The 16,179-nt window shown below is 42.5% G+C and overlaps 1 protein-coding gene across 4 annotated transcripts in view; it reads right to left on the bottom strand.

Moving 5' to 3' along the window:
• The window catches only part of LOC101175150 (plexin-A1), a 186,880-nt gene that overhangs the window by 107,452 nt on the left and 63,249 nt on the right, over positions 1-16,179 (bottom strand). The window lies entirely within an intron of this gene.

The raw sequence follows: 16,179 nt of genomic DNA, 5'->3' as shown, positions 1-16,179 counted from the left end.
CCTCAGCCGGGTAAAAACAACAACAGCCACTACTATCCATCTCTGTGTTTATTTAAATGTTCATCTAAAGTGGTCTTAATGAAATAAAGCCTCTACTGACATGAAAATCTTTCTCCAAGCGATTAAGGCTTTTCTGTTGTGTGGAATTGACCTACACAAAGTGTACAGTTCAGAATCTAAGGTGCAGTCATGGTAAACATGTTTGCTTTTTAAAAACATTGAGAGAGATTTGGGTTTTTAAATAGAATGATCTTAAGATGACGCTGAAGTTTTGACGCACAGCCTTGAGCTACGTTCACACCCGGCATGTGACGAACATTCAAGAACGCGCATTTAGCCCTTTGTGTTCACACTGGACGAGCAGGGAGGGCTTATTCTTTTTCTACTGTTTACTAGCTCCTGTCTGTCCCCTACGGTTGGAAGAGACTTAGTGCAAAATGTCAAAGGGTTTTAAAATCTGGTGAATCTTGCTCCAGGATTTTTCTTTCACAGCTCTATTCTAATATATGAAATATCGTTCCGGTCGGACACAAACCGTATTTATTACTTTCTTCTCCATGGCCTCTTTTCCAAACTGTTGCCACTTCCATGAATAAAAATGGACGTCATCCATGCGTCGCTACCAAATCAGAGTCCCTGACTGGTCAAAGTTCGACATTTCAGCGCTCGTTAAATAGCTGCGTGTTTTGTACGTAGAGCCCAAAAACGGACGTCTTTGAGTAGCTGCGCATGAAGCCCGATCAAATGTTTACGCCTGTTTACCTTTTATTGGAAGTAATCACTTGAACTAGCGCTGCCGGGGCGTGCAGGTGGCCTCACACTCAAACTACACGACAAAAACCTTTTTTCTTTTTATTAGATCACCAAGAAGTGATTGCGTCTTGCACAATTGCAGTGTTTCACTGATAAATGTTTCAGGGGAAATAAAAATTTCCCTGCAGAAAAAAGCAAGAAGTTACACAAAAAAAGATGAAAATGCAGGAGATACTTGTGGCAGTTGAGATGAAAACGGTCAAACATCTGTGCTGCTTTGAATTTCTAAAGGTGTGTTTTGACTGGCGAGCACGACCAAGAGGCCACTTCCTGTTTTGGATCAGTGTGAATGAAAAATAAATAAAAACATCTAATCCTAACTGAAACGGAGTTTTCTGTGGAAAGTTTTGAAAACTGAAACTATTGGACTCTGGATTCTGGCAGGTCGCCTGTCATCAAACCTGAAACTGAGTTGATGAAATGTGACGAGCTTCAGTGCATTCCTTTATGAACGAAATACTCGCAGTGATGTTGTATCTGGGCTTCTGGTTGTGAAGCTGGGAGCAGATGGACCATCACACATGAGTGTCCTGATACCACAGTGGGACAAATCCCCACCACACACACACACACACACACACACACGATATCCAGCCGACACACAAAAGAGCTTAAACCTTAACCATATGTAGGTCAGACAGTCAGATACCTTCAAGACATCCGTGACCGACCAACAAAGAGCCGTGGGGACAAAAGTGTAGAAGGAGGGTATACAAACACACACAGACTCAGGCTGCAGTCACACATGTACAAGGGATTTAATTTAGGGCTGAAATACAGGGAAAAGAAACTAACATAACAAAATAAAAGTATGTAATCGTGCAAAAACTAAGTGAGAAGAAAAGAGGTTTGTTTAAGTTTTCAAACTTACAAAACTTTTATTGAAAGAAAAAAAAAAAGGAAAAACTTAAAGCTAAAATTGTTACCAAATTCCTGAATTGATTTGATTCTGGTTCATCATCGTTCGAACAGTTTTGGTCGAATTTGTTTGATTTGTTTTTCAAATTTCCAATTTGCTTTGTTATAAAAAAACATTTTTGTAGATAAACTAAAAATTATGCAAAGGTAGAAATGAAATTAGTGAATCTATTTAGGCTCAAAGCAGATTTTACAGCAGATGTTTTGTAAATAAAGGGCGGTTTGATCGATTCAAACCTTTTTGAAACGGTGAGCCGTTCTCCCCCAGCGTTCTTTAAAAGAACACATTTTATTCATAAACTATCTATATAAAGGCCACGATCCTTTAATGAGTAATAACCAGTCTTTGCAAAGTGAGATATAATTAGAGCTTTAAACAGAGCAGACATTGTCACGTACGCTGCAGCACCTGACGCGCTCCGTCACGGGCGGCGAGGCTTTCACGGCGCCCTCAGCAGTGCGTTCAGCTACGTATGTAATTCGCTCTATTCTTTCATATCAAGTTACTTCTGATGCCAGCTCTTATTGACTGGCTTTCCTATTCATCCACATGTCTACACGGAGATTATTCACGCGCGAGTCTGTGGCCTTTCACCAGCAGGGCGCACTAAAGGTCAGACGCTGGCAGGCACAGCTGCAGCAGAACATGCAACAGGCTGTAACAGGAAGAGCAGGGGGGGTGGGGAAGGCTCCATACCCCCCAGCAGCGGCACGTGCATGGATGCATGCATGCATGCATGCAACCCAGACTGGAAGAAAACAAGCTGCTTTAACAGCAAATTAAACCTATTTATCACTGCTGGGGCCTTTAAATCGGCGAAATGAAAAGACCGTGTCAGTGCTCTTTCCCTCTATCTCTACACGTGTCTGATGCATTCATCTCCTCCTCTCACGTACGCTCCTGCTTCAGTTTCATCTTCTCCTCTCTCCGTCTCCACCTTTTCCCTCAGAATTAAATGCCTCTAGCTAGCAGTCGTCAGATAAGTGCGTGTAGCGGGGTTGCTAGACACGACGCAGCGGCGGCATTTCATCTTCCACCCATCACTAAATCGCACTAACTCAATCATCAGCGTGGATTACTAACACACACACACACACACACAGCTGTGAGTGTGCAAATCCCTGCATCAGAGAGGTGCTTTACTATGACTGATTTTATCAGCTGTCGAGCAAAAGGGAAGAAATTGCACCACAACATTATCATATACAATACCGGGAAGCTCAAAGATAAAGACTTCCAACTGAATACCGATTGGGTGTCACCGTTCAGACGAGGAAAGATGCAGCACGTGAACTGAAATATGGCTGCACACTGATGTTGAAGACATGACTGTTGCAGAGCAGCTTGATGGTGTGGAGTGTGGTGGGTGTGGAAGGAGGACAGAAACTTGCCCTGCGACCATGACAGCGTCACGCTGCCATGGCTGCAGGGCTGCTGAGGAGGAGGAGGAGGAAGAAGAAGGGAAGTTCTGGTAACAAGCTGCTTGCTGCCAGCCTTTTCAGAGGCAGGAAGGTGCGAAACCAAACAAAGATTTGGAAGAGAGCTTAATGCAGCGAGGGGAGACGGCGAGAGTGGCTTTGCAGCGAGGAGCGGAGGCCAGACAAACAAAGAGAGTTCAGCGCGGGAGCCGTGTTTGCTCTGCCAGTGAAACAAACCCAGTAGACAGACGCAGCACTTCTGCAAGTGACAAAATACTCCGCAGTGTGCACAGTTACTCTGTTTCATCAAGGTACTGGTCATAAGATCTGAACATAAAGCACATTTCTGCAGACACGCAGGTTCTGCTCTGAACGCGAAACTATGCGGAAATCTCGCCTCAGCGTTTACCGTTCTCCCTCAGATTACAGCGAACGGGACCTCATTTCCAGCTGTAATTACCAAGGCAGGTGTGTTTGCATGTGTGTGTCTTCCTGTGGGAAAGCGTCAGTGATTACATGGCCACTGGCGCTTCTAATAACATCATTTCAAAGAAGAGAGGAAGAGAACGGCTGGGGAGATGAGTGATTTGGCTAAACGAATCCATCCTGGTAGAACGGCTGAAAGGAAAAGACCATCTCCACCTTTCCTCAGGAGTTCTCCAAAGCATTTAAAACACCAAAAGCATTTTAAAAATGGCCAAAACACAGTCTGATTTCAAGAAACGTCCTTTTTAAATCTGAATATGCTTCCTTGTCATTCTTTTGAAGAGTCTTTTGAATTTTTACAGACAAGAATAGCAGATTTTTTGCCACCAGCTGCGGTCCGGTCCTCGACCCTTTTGATCCACCTTTAGAAAAGGTAACATCACTTTCTTTTGTTTTCTTAGGATATTCTGATTTACACTTCTGTCTGTTTTTTTTTTAATAATAGAAACACTTGAAATAGTTCTAAAAGAGAAACTGGTCCTCTGCCTTAATACATAACCATAGGTGAAGGTTTTTTTTCTCTTTTTTTTTTATAGCACTTCTGCAGATCAAAATCCCAAAGTGTCTCACAATGTTAAGAGAGCATCAAGTCAAACAGAATTTGACTTGCTGTATTTTAAAACGCAGAACAGGAGTGATCTGTCTCGGTGACAAAGGAAGAGCATTCCAAAGACGAGGGGCAAGCGCTTGGAAAGCGTCATGTCCTCTGGTTTTACAACACGTTTGGGAGGAGTTAGAAGTTTTTGGTTTGAGGACCTTGAAGGACGAGACGAAGTGTTAGGGGGCTAAAAGCTCAACAGGCATTTTTCTGTGCTAGGCATTAAAAAAAAAACAAGTCAAATTCAAAATCAACAGTAGAGCAGTTAAAAGAGCTCGTTTCATTTTAAAAGCTTTGCAGCAGAGTTTTGGAAGAACTGCTGACGTTTTAAAGAGTTTTGTTAAGTAAAAAGCAAATTACAATCAAACGAGAGGAAATAAAAACGTGAATAATCATCTCCAAGTCAGGTCTACATAGACTGTTTTAGAATTTGCCCACGTTTCTTTGGGATGGAAACAATATTTGACCATTTGTTTTGAACCTCCTTACAAAGAATTTCTCCAACATTACCCCAACATTTCTGAGACTCCACTGAACAGAGGAGCTCAGAGAGCCGATGTATTGTTTGACTGAAGGGGTTTTGTTTACAGGAGCAACAATTAACGGTTTAATTAACTGTCTTCTGACCTTTTAAGCTTAAATGGTTACTAGGCAACCAGTATTTAATGCTAGTTAAACAATCCAATAAACTAGAAAATTGTTGAGGTCTTTCAAGAAAAAAAAGCAATATTGCTGGATGTCATCTGCATAAAAATAATAGAAAATGTGGCCACATTTTCTAATTTCCAAGAGGAAAGAATGAATAAAATAGGGCCCAGGACAGAACCCTGGGGAACACCACAAGATATTCCCTTTTCAGAAGTTATCAAAACTACGATGGCAAAGTTTTCCCGATGAGGTAAGAAATAAAAAAATAAAAAACCTTTTACAGCTGTTGAGATTTTAAAATGTATCATCAGAATTCTGCCGTCGTTGTATGGAGCTTCTTCCATCTTTTAAATGAACTGCAGAAGTATAAACCCCCAACAAGAATTTGAAAAATGCTTTTATTACATGAAGAAGTGATTACTGCAACTCCCTGTGCTTGGGACTTGATCGGTCTCTCCTCCTGGAGGAAAAATGTCTCTGCCTTTAATCTCTTTCCCTTCCTTTCCTCATTATTTGTTTTGACATTTCTCTCTACTTCATCTGCATCTTTTAGGTGAACTCTCTCATCCATAGGAGACGCTCTAACACAAGTGAGAGGTGTTGGTTCCAGTAAAAAGCCTGATGGCTTCAATTAGAGATTATGAGGATAAAGATGCAAAATGTTTGGTATTTGTAGACATTAAGAAATGCTGTTGGTGTTGAAAATGAGTTTTCTTTTTAGTGCCGTTTCAGTGGTTTACTTTACATGTGATCTTAATCAGTGAGTGGTGGCGGAGGCGGTAAACTTTAGAAAGTTTTTCCGGAAAAGTTTTGGTTATTTGTCCACTTAATGAAGGACAGAAAAATGTGTTCACCTCAAAACCTGAATTTATTGTCTTTGAGCACAACATCAGAGAAGCACGAAAAAGAGTAAATGTGAGCTAAGATGTGCTGCACAGCTGCTGATACAACTTTATAAAACAAGACAAAAGCGTGAACACAGGTGAAGAGTGAAATTTAAATCAATTGAACAAAGAAATCAACTTTAAAGTTATGAAAATGAAAACATTTACGCAGTTTTAGCATGATAATCGGCTGTAAAGACATTGGAAAACTATTTGACGTTAGTGATGATTCTTCACGGGAATTCCGAATTAACAAAAAACCCAAACTCAAACTGTATATTTGCTGAGGTTTGCAACTACAACAAAAAATCACTTTCCGAGACAATAAAACCAATTCTTCTCTGATCCATCTGCTGCTACTGAATCAACACCTTTGCTGCTGATTCTCATCTTTTACTCCCAGAATATCCATGAAGGAAGGAACGTCTGGAATTAAGTTCAAGTCTGACATTATTCCCGGCTGATCGCTTTACAACGGCAAAGTTTCTGGTGATTTCCAGCCCAGCTACATGAACGGCAGATTCTAGTTATTCACTCATCATTTGGCTACAGGTTTTCACAAAGCTGTGTTGCACTTTCTCTCCTTTCTAAGGTGTTCTTGCTTTACTGAGACAATAGTTTAAACTACAGATTCAAAAATCATTCAACTGAAAAGATTGAAACCTGAAAAACATTTTTATTATCAGAAAAACATGGATGAAGGATTGTTTTTAGTTGTTTGATGACGTGGAATGAGAAATATTCCTAAAATAATCTCAAGTTAAACGGCAGAAGTTGTCGTCTGACTCCTCGGTTCCTTTAAATGCAGCGGTAAGCAGACCTTGCAGAGGTTTATCCGTCCACAAAGCTTGAGTCACTGTGAAGCAAAGTCAAAAGTCCAAAACCTTCACCCACACCATTGTGAGTGAGGTGAGCGCTGCTCCTGGTTTCGGTAGGGGAGGGGCCACATTCCTCACAAGGCTGAACATATTTGGCGCTTCCATAAAGCCCTGCACGGCCTCACTGAATTCTTGGCAGCGGCGTGAGAACAGACCTCCGTGCACGCCGACACCGGCTGGGTTTTATCCACCAACATACTTCTTCCAGCAAGATGGAGCTGGGAAGACGCTGCCATGGCAACCGGTAAAACAAAAAATGCCCTGAGCGGCAGAGAAAGCACAAACATCACTGCCCGCATGAGAAGCTCCAAGACTGAGAAGACAGCTCTGGAAAACTTTTGCCGAGCGTTAAAGGTGAAAGAGAGGCGTGCTTTGAGCGGTATGCGACCTGCAGGCCTGGAGGAGTTGCTGCTGTTAGTTTAACACGACTGGACCGTGTTTGCGTTTGTCCTTGAGGCAGAACTCCGTTTTTCTTGGCATGTGGCTAATGCCTTACGTTGAGGCTCAGAAGGAGACATCCTGATGGATGAAGCTTTTGTGCATTTATGGACTTTATCTAAAAGAACGACAGGTGATAAATGCTTCCATCCAAACAGAAACGTAAGCGTCTGCATGTGAACTAAAGGCAAAAGGCTTTCTGAACGGATTCCTCTGTTGGTTGCGCCTATAGTGTTGAGGAAAAGTAAATAAAAGTTATTTGGTGTCTCAGTCTGAAACAAAAGACGAGCCGACTCAGCGGTACAGGGAGACGAAACGTTTCATCACCTTCTCCTGCTGGGTGGGTGAGACCACCCACCTTTACGAGCAGACTGTTAATTCCTGTTTGGGGAGAATCCAGACTAAAGTCTGACTCGCGTTCAGGTCTGCTGGTGGGGATTCAGCCTTAAAACCGTGGGTAGACCGACGCCTCTCCAGCCGCTCTTCCTTCAACACCTAATGTCTACGTTCAACATTTCTGGATCTCCTTCCACCTCTAGGCTCCTCAAATCCTTTTCCATCCTGTAAGATCCCTGCCTGTGTGGTGTAAGCGTCCGTTGGGAAGGTCTTGGCTGCTTCGGTCCAAACAAAAGGACGTGACTGATTCAAAGTCCAAACAACCGAGTGGAGAGAGGAGAAAACGCTCCTCTTCAGATGAGTACAGGAGAGACGGGAACAGACACTCGGTTGGAAAACAGAGGGAGTGAAGTTTAGTGTGAGGCAGAGAGGCAGCATGTCCCGAAGACACACATTTACAAACGCCCATTTTTATCGCCGAATGACACAAAAAAAAAAAAAAAAAAAACAACTTTGCCATTTTCTCCATGGACCAAAGTTCAGGCCGATAAGGTGTTTATTGCATTAGTGACGGGCGCATTCCACACGCCGGGCGCACCTGTGTTGTTCACACGTCTCGTCTCTCTATTCACGCTCTTGTTGGCGAAGACGTCTTTCGGTCCACCCCTTTTTCCGAGTGGGACCGCAGACTTCAGCCGGCACAGAGGCTGTTGGCTCATTTCATCTGGAACACATACTGGGAAGCGGGAATGTGAGGAATGTGGTTTCCATGCACACACCTGTACGCAGCTGCACACACGCCTCATAAAAACGCTGCAGCAACAAAAGAAAGGAACACAACAGAAGTCATCCTGATACCTGACAATTCAATTAATGAATTTGTATCTGTGGGGAGAACCATCGGAGCGTTCTTTTAAACTTTGATTTGAATCCAATTAAACAAAGGTTAAAGTTCTGGACTTTTCAACAAAAAAAGTAATAATAAAAAAACTGGAACAGGCTGTTGTCCTGTAAAAAAACACACCTGACCTCTAATAACAAGTATCAAAACTGTTTTTATATAATAACCCTCAAAGAAACACTCGGATCATAAGAGCAGGTTTCATGTTAAGGAACAGGACAAGACGCCTGGACAGACTCATCGTCGCCAAGAACAGCTGCTTGTTCTAGAACAAAAATTTATCTGAAATTAGCAAAAGGAAAAAGAAAACAGTTTTGTTAAATGTCTTCATCCATAGTTTCTTTTTTACAGTGTGGTCATTTTTCTCTTCTCATCCGTCAGTCAGGACACATTTTTTTCTTGCTTTTCTTTCATATGTACTTTTCCAGACTCATGCAAGGAGCCTTCTTTTTCCCCTTCTCTTAATGCGTGGCATCGCTTCCCTTTTTTACAATGTTTATGCTTTTTTAATGTAGTTTATACATGCATCATTATTACGTGCATCATTCAAGATGGCGCGTTGTTTTTGCCAGATTCTTATTAAAATGTGTGGCTTTCCACGACTGTTCCACTCATTGTTTAATGAACTTTTCATGCATGGACCACCAATGTATAACCTTTATGATATTTTATCATGTTCTAATTACATAAGTGACGTATGAATCGCTAATGAATTGCATATAAACAGTACAAAATAAAAATGAATCACACAGGATTCATGTTCTTTGTTGATTTACGTGTTCTCTGGTGGTTTATTCGTACTTCTGCGGTTTTAACGTGGTTCATTTGTGATACTTCTGTATAAGTTTCACTTAAAGACCACAACTTCTCACTTTTTCCATGTAGATTCACGTATGACCAATTTCCTCTGTGCAATATGCACAAAAACTACGTAGTGGCTGTGAGACACAGCCTTTAAGGGTGGGTGTGGGCTGCCTGTGGCTGAAAAATGGGCAACCGTGAAAACATTCATGCAAATTATTTCTACCGGCTCCGTTTCTATACGGCTGAAGTAGGCGAGACGCAGGCGCATCATACCGATAGATCCTTTGGACTGCACAAGTAGTCTGTCAGTGCTGTTCACTTGATAAGTGCACGCTCCTTGTTTTTCGGTCTGACGGTTAGAAATGAGGAAACGAGACAACGAGTACAGAGAGTCGTTTGTGTGGACATCCTATGGCCATCCTTTGGACACCCTATGATCATCCTATGGCATCTATGGCATGCGGCATTCGCACGGGGTTACCGACGACCAGAGTGCGGTGTACAACACCATCAACGCTGCATCATGATTGCGTGCAACTTCCATTCGCCTTCAAAAAACTTCATAATACACTTACCATGACAACAGTACGTTCCATATTTATGACGTCCCTTGAGGTGGCCGTACGAGCCTCAAGGAAACTTTAGCAAAGTTACTTGATCATTTTTAGAAGATGTCCTGAAGTGAGTCAGCTGCTCTGCTGTGAGAATGTGAGTCTGCACTTATTTAGATGTAATTGAAATAATAAACCATTCACTCAAACATCTACGGTAGTACATGGAGCAAAGCGGTGCCTCACACCCAACCAGGAAGTGAACATGGCCTCGCTGCCTCAAACCTTTGCTGAGTAGACTCATTGTGTGCTTCTGTGCGTGTGTATTGAGCTGCTGCTCTCAGATAACATCTATTAATACCTCCACTGCTCAATGCAGGCCACTTTACACCAGCATGTGTAAGCACCAGTTCACAGAGGGCGCGCACAGAAACGGACTGAAGCAGATGAAGCCTGCAGTGTGCGCACATAGATGCACTCCATGCCGAGCTGGCACGCCAACAAAAAAGCAACACACACCCCAGGCATGCCAGAGCATCAGTGCTGCGGCAGCTGGTGTCACCAGGTGGAAGACAAAAGCCCCACCTCTGCTTTGGCTTGTAGCCACGGGAACAGAATTAGGCCAAACCAATGGCTGCTGCGTTTGAGACGACAAGCTTGACACCCAAAAGCTGCCCACCCAGGCTCCAGCACATTCCTGGTAAATGAAGACAATTAGAAGCTATAAGTGACTTGTATGTTTCTGCGGGTGCCCCGTTTCCACCACAGCTGAGAGGCCGTCGCACAATTAGTGTGAGTAAATTTGGCAACACCCAAACACACATGGAAATTACCAACCGCTGAGTTATTGTTTGAGATCTTTGGACTTGCTCAAGAGTCTCCATGGCGTTCTGCATTGTTTGTGGAGAAACTGTGTTTATGCGATACTGTGGGTCAAATCCAAAAGTCTTTGTGTTTAAAGAAAACGAGCAAAGCAGAGATGGGGAGGGAAAAAGCAGCAACGATTAAAAACTGTTTTTTTGTTTCAACTTAAAATATCTATCTTAGACATGGGAGCTCGTCAGAGTTTACCGCTTTGTCGTTTGTCGTGGATTTTAGCAAAACAACACAAGAACAACATTTTTATAAAGTGATCAGCTAAACCAAAAAAGATGGAGATGGAAATGTTTCTGTAGGAGATGCAGCAGAGGTCAGTATACAGCCGTTACACCCCATGGGTGGACAGAGGGTGTGTGCTGTCCCTCATTAGTTTGGTTTGGACTGAAACCAGAGCCGTTTTTTTCATTCAGCTTGCTGGTTGCCCTCTATTTTTTATGTTTTTTTTTAAACATTTGCATTTCTAAAAGTGTGTGTGGGGGGGGGGGGGGGGGGGGGGGGGGGGGGGACAAACAAGCCGGACAGATGCTGGAAGTGGAGTACGCCCAGTAAGGATATTTTGAAGCTGAGGACTTAAGATCTCACCGCAGGGGTGAGAAAAATGTTTTTGGAACCAGAGTGTAATTATGTTTGCGCCTGTTGTGAAATCAGAGCATTTCACATTGTAGTGAATGGAGACTGATTTCTGCAGCACTATAGTGGTAAACTGATCTGGTTCCAGTTTTGTTTTCATTCTAACTTCAAGACTGAAGTGCAACTGTTCAACTTCACAAAAAATTAGTCATAAAATACAATAGGTAAGGAAAAACTCCTAAAAAATAATAATAATAATAAAAATAAACGGATTCCAGGAGAAAAAGGAAACCTCAGAGAAGACACTTAGGTTCATACGCTGAACCCCATTGTGCTCCTGGTGGTTATAGGTTGGCGCCAGTGTTTGGTAGCAGCGTGGGTGAATGGGACTGTGACGGTAAAGCGTTTTGGGCCGTTTTTCCGTTTACTACCACGCAGACAGTTAGTGTGCTTCTGTAGCTGACTAAAACTGACCAAACAAGTTCTCAGGCTCCCTTTTTTAAAACTTTTCAAAGTCAGAAACGGACACGCTAACGTCTCTACAGTTTTCACATGTTTGGACATCCCTGCTCAGTCTGTGTAACTGGATGGAAGCTCACTTGCTCTGCCAGGGTGCTATTTTAGGTTTTCTCCATCTTTGACACTCACATGAAGATTTTTGAGCTAACAGACAAGAGTTTGCTTTGGACCAAATAGGGGAAGAGAAGAAAGCCGACTGTGAAAGTTTCCAGAGTCAGCTGAGGGCAGTTGACTGTCACAAGACCAATCTTTTTCAAAGTGCTTCTTTATTCCGACTCCTTCTGTTTCTCTTGCACACACATTTACACGCTTATCTTGCCCTTTTTATCTCCCCGACTCTCCCAGGGCGGCACACACACACAGACACAGGAAGTGGTCGTGCACGGAGGAAACTGTTCGTATGAAAAACAGAGGAAACTCAACATCCTGAATTACTTTCCCCTCACATGAAAAACAAAAAACTCACTGAAGCCCACAGATGCAGAATTAGACTGATTAGAGAAGCTGTAAAATATGACAGTAGAGACAAATGTGTAGCGATGATTCTGCTGCTGTTGTGCTGAACTGACAAGAGATTGGAGACACAAATATCTGCTCCCTCACAGCTTTTGTTGTGCAAAACACAATCCACTCAATTGGATTAACTCGCAACCAAAGTAAATTACTCTGGAAATGAACTCTGGCTTTTACTTCTGATGTACGCAGAGCTACCGAGAAGACGCATCAAAGCTAGATGACTTTTTTGTAATGCCCCCCCACCCATTCCTCCACTCCCTCCTGGTTGCTTCTACATCACAAAAACACACACAAAAACATAGAGCACACTAACAATTTTTCAAAGGTAACCATGCATCGCTATTAGCTTACTCCACACAGAAGGGAATGGGATGCTTGCTTGCTCCCACCATACACTCACAAGCTTAGCCATTCCTGTCCTAACAGACCTGGACTAACACACACACACACACACACACACACACACACACACACCATTAAGCAGCAGCATGGGCGCTCAGCAGGATTTAGAGGACAATTAAAAAGCTCAATTAGACTTATATTCTTATTTCCTCAAATGAGCGCGTTACAGATGGTGAGGCATGCTCTTTGCTTTCAAAAACACACTTTGATAGTTTCCTCCTGGGAAACAGCACTTGGGGAGATGGGGGGGGGGGGGGTGATGTAAATACGTCTAATGGTGCTGCGTTGAGATAAGAGCCTGAAGAGGACGCATCAGGCATCCTTACAACACATTGTTGCTGATACTAATATGATTTTGCGTGTTTTCAAAAGGCATTTGCTGTCTGCAGCGTTGGTCATGTTTCCTCGCTCACTGATTGCAGCCGACGGTGGAGGATGTTCCCTACAGTCACTTCCTTCCTCGACTTTCTTTTCCTCTAACTTCCAGTAAAAAAACACAAAGCATCCCAGGCTCATTGTTCTATTTTATTACTCTGTCAGAGTTTCCCTCCCAAAAACAGACCACATGGTTCCCACACGCAGTAGTCGAGTGAAAGAGTCTCCGGACCCAAACGCACACACTCCTGCGAGATGCAGATGGTCCGGCTTGTGTGCTCTTCACGGCCCATTTGCGGAAGGGAAACACAAAAACCTAAACTCAGTCACACAAGCAGAGACAGTGACAAATTCAAAGCTCCCCCTGCAAAAAAAAAAGGGTTCATCTGGAGGTAAACGCCATTCAGCCACACAAGGGCAGCAGCTTCAGAACAAACCGCTCCCTGTTTATATCAAGGTCTTCTGTGATCATTCAACCATCAGTATTCACCCACCAGACAAAACATTTCAATTTGATTCATTTTAAGAGTTTTTTTATTTTTTTTTATCATTGACTTTTCCACATTTACAGCATCATTTTAAGGACTTTTCTCTGTCCTCTATCAGCGCTTTGTATCAAAAGTCCCACTCCAATCATCTTTTCATCTATTTTCAAAGTCGTTGCAGTCATTTTTTAATCAAGATTATGTTTTTTTTAATAGCTGAAATAAAAAATCTTGTCTTCTAGGACATAGTTTCTGCAGAGAAGCAGGATTTCTTTAGAAATTCACCTCTGAGTTGTGGGCCGGACTGTTGACTGCCTCTGTTTTACGTCATCCATCTGTTTACAGCGTCTCCCGCTGGCATACAGCCCCCCACACCCCCTAACCAAACCTTAGTGGCGCAACAAAAAAAGCGACAAATATTGGAGCCGAGATTCCAGTTCAGACGAGGAAGACGAAGACGTTCATGGATAGTCGACTACAAGAATGCATGCCTTTTTTCTTTTCAAACTGCATTATTTCGTCTTCTTGATTCGCAATGATTTGAAAAAGGAAAATTCTCAGAGATGCAATTTTGAACATAATTTTATATATGTCATCCGTCATCAGAAAAATGCCTCAAGAACATGTTAAAAACACCAACAACATATTTTTCGTGGGAGTGGGTCTTTAAGAGACGGTGGTGATCTGTCTCTGACTGTTACTAGGGGAGCTGATATTTTTCTCCCCTGAATGCATGTGAAACCAAAAAGCAGAAAAAACCTCTGACCCTTTGACCAGAGATTAAAAATAGCTCCAGAGTTCCTGTTTTTTTCCAGCAGAATTCACTCTTTTCACTATTTCTGTGCACCTAAGGAGTCGCTCACTTCCACTTCAAAAATATTTCACATAATTTGCAAAAATCCTTCCTGCTTAATCTTCCTCTCTTTTCTTCCTCTATCAGCTGTCTTTTAGCTTCTTTTGCATACAAAACTATTCTTACAGCCACTTGTTCTGATGTGAAAGATGTGCTCATCGTTTTTTTTTACCTCTGGTCCTCCAAGGAGGGAGACCAGAATAATAACATGCATCCAGATCTGTGCTCACAGTTCATTTCATTTCACTCAGTAAATAGACAGAAATCTGCAGCAGATAATTAATATGTTGCCCTGCAGGCGTTTGGATAAACCAAATAATCAGGTTCCCATCAATGATGCAAAGTCATTTTCCAAGATGACAAAGCTGGATTCATTAGGCTTCAGATTTGCCAAGTGATTCAAGAAAAACATTCTTTTTAGTCTTGGATTTGTCACAGATCAGACTTAACCTCATTAAGAATCAGACTGCAGGTGGATCCAACCTCAACAAGAATAGGAAAGATCCTTGTGGAAATAATCATAAAACTCAGATGCAGAGTAAATAAAACATTGTACGCTCATCCAAACATTGTGGTGATGATGGTCTGAAACTAAGAATGCACACAAATGTGAGCACACACAAAGTGTGAGACTGTGACACTATAAAGAGTGCTAACTCAGAGCTGGAGTTGAAGAGCACCGCAGGGAAAAGCCTCTTTCCGGAACATTTTACGCAATTTGCATTGCGTCTGGCTCCACTGCTCCCTCCGAGGAGAGGAGATGGAGAACAAGTGAGTTTGTGTGTGTGTTTGTGCGTCCACAACAACATTTTAGAAGTAAGAGAAAACATGCCAGTCAGTTAAGTCTGCTCTGGGAAAAACAAACCAAAAAGTTTGGGCAGACTTCTTCAGCCTCTTCTTCAGGCTCAAATCCTTTTCTTTTATTTTATTTTTAAACAGAATTCATGTGCTGCTAATGGAATATGGTCTATAAAAATGTGGATTATTAAATGTGAAACTCACACTTGCAGGTATAGATTAGAAAACATTCAAAACACATGTTTGGTTCATAACGGGAGGACATCCCCCCGGAGTCTCCTGGCAGCTTCATCTCTGAAACTGCATCCGTCAATGACAGACAAACACGCAGATGGAGAGGGTGATGCTGGACCAAAGCATTAGAGAGATGATGCAATGAGGAGAGTCACAGCCGCAAGCAATCAGTCTGATTAGGAGCGTGGGTGTGAGCGTGCACGCGTGCACGTGCATGCAAAGCCTTCCGTCATCCCCATTCCTGTGTCCAGATCTCAACTGCAATTCTTAAAATGCTGCATCCTCAAATGAACTCTGTTGATTTTTCTGAGGTTTTTCTGCAGATCAGTTTGATGCACACACACACACTGAAACAATTAACTACAGATTATGTGCATGCTGTATATTTTAATAAACTGTTTTGAATTTATTTGCTTGCTTTGCATACGTTTATTAAAGCAGTTTGTTAAGCTTCGGTGGATGGATAACACAGCAGACGGAGTCATCCGTTTGCGCAGCATGATTGGACGCAGATGTTTTAACGTCCCACACCAACTGTATTTTATTTTCTATTGTAAACTCGTTCCCAGTGGTCTTTTAATTATGATAATGCAGTTTTAAGAGCAAATCAAAAAGCGGGTGACGTTGTTAAGACATCTTTTCTGCAGAGCGGCAGGAGTTCACTAGAAATTTGCCTCTGAGTTGTGGGCGGGACTGCGAATTTTCCATCAGCCCGTTGTTTACATTCTCTCCCGCTAGACTAGATCATAGCACTTCACAAGCCCAAGCTAACATTAGTGTAGCAAAAAATAACGGCAAGCACAATTAGAGCCAGATGGCAGCTCAAACGAAGAAAACTGAATATATTTGTGCATCTGAATTGGAGCGGATCAGG

The sequence above is a fragment of the Oryzias latipes genome, chromosome 5 (assembly GCF_053564925.1).
Source record: "Oryzias latipes strain Hd-rR chromosome 5, Olatipes_Hd-rR_3.1".
Classification (NCBI taxonomy): domain Eukaryota; kingdom Metazoa; phylum Chordata; class Actinopteri; order Beloniformes; family Adrianichthyidae; genus Oryzias; species Oryzias latipes.
Note: the sequence above shows the minus strand (reverse complement) of the source record. Positions and strands in the feature narration are given on the sequence as shown.